A 1,588-nucleotide genomic window follows, 5' to 3' on the forward strand; every position below is an offset into this window, starting at 1 on the left:
CACCAAAATCTTAAATCTTACAAACCCACATCTCCTTCTAGAGAGAACCGGCCAACGTATTCTGCCCCGAAGGCCCACTCGTTTACTCTTGATGACTGCACGACACAAAAGCTTTACGCTTCACCTGGGCACGTCATCACCGACATTGGACTGTTGATGACTGGAAACAAGTTGGCCTGTCGGACGAGTCTCGTTTCAAATTATATCGACCTGATGGACGTGTACGGGTATGGGAATAACCTCATGAATCCACGGACCCTGCATATCAGCAGAGGACTGTTCAAGCTGGTGGAGGCTCTGAAATGGTGCTGTTGCAGTGATATGGGACACATGATACGGTTAGATACGGCCCTGACATGCGACACGTACGTAAGCATCGTCTAAGATCACCTGTCACCATTCATGTCCATTGAGCATTCCGACGGACTTGGGCAATTCCAGCAGGACAATGAGACACCCCACAAGTCCAGAATTTCTACAGAGTAGCTCCGGTAACACCCCTCTGAGTTTAAGCACCTCCGCTGGCCACCAAACTCCCCAGGCATGAACATTATTGACCACATCTTGGATGCCTTGCAACGTGCTGTTCAGAAGAGATCTCCACCTCCTCGGATTTATGGACAGCCCTCCAGGATTCATGGTATCAGTTCCTTCCAGCACTACTTCCGACATTGGTCGAGTCCATGCCGCGTCTTGTTGCGGCACTTCTGGGAGCTCGCCGCGGTCATACACGAAATTAGACAGGTTCAACGGTTTCTTTGGCTCTTCAGTTTATGAACTGTCAAAAAGTGGCGACCAGGAGTTCAGAAGCAACACTGTTAATATCGAGTGTGAGGAAATGCATGGTTGCGTAGATAACTGAACTGGAACAAGAACTACAAAGTTACAGCACCATCATCGAACGAAGCTATATGCCATTATCCATGGTACAATCAGTAGACGAAACGGAGGGAGAAGTAGAGTGAACATCTCCCCATCTTCTAGCTGTTTTTTTTTCTTCCGTGATGCAATCCTTTCCGGCTCCACACGTTGTTTACAACGGCTCGTTGATATGGTCGCTACCTCTTGCGGTAATGTGGGTGGGTCGGGCAGAAAATCAGTTTCAGAGTCAGAGGGAGAGACCCACTCGTCGACAGACATGAGTTCGCGTATGGACATTCGTTTGATAACGGTGGGTTCATCCTGCCCTTGCAAATCAACAAGTTATGGTCATCAAGAAGTCGTGAGGTGGAGGCCGCGACAGAAGGCGCAGGGGTAGTTAGGGAAGCCGAGACAAGGGGAGAGGTAACCGACAGAAACGCGGGAGACAAGTTGGGTCCTTGTAATGTCAACGAGAATATTTTGTGTCACCACTGTATGGACAGTGTGCGAGATTTATGAAGTCAGGAATACTTTTCCAGAAGTGACTTTTAAGCCTATATCTGAAAACTGAGAGAAGGCTTATTATTATATTATGACTCATTATATAATGAAATGAAAATAATTTCCAACTACTATATGTTTTATTATTTTTATAAACAGTTTTCTACAAAGAACAGTCATATAACAAAAGATAATACGACTAAAATAATGTATCGGCATTGTATTG

Source organism: Schistocerca serialis, chromosome 5 (genome assembly GCF_023864345.2).
Source record: "Schistocerca serialis cubense isolate TAMUIC-IGC-003099 chromosome 5, iqSchSeri2.2, whole genome shotgun sequence".
Lineage (NCBI taxonomy): Eukaryota > Metazoa > Arthropoda > Insecta > Orthoptera > Acrididae > Schistocerca > Schistocerca serialis.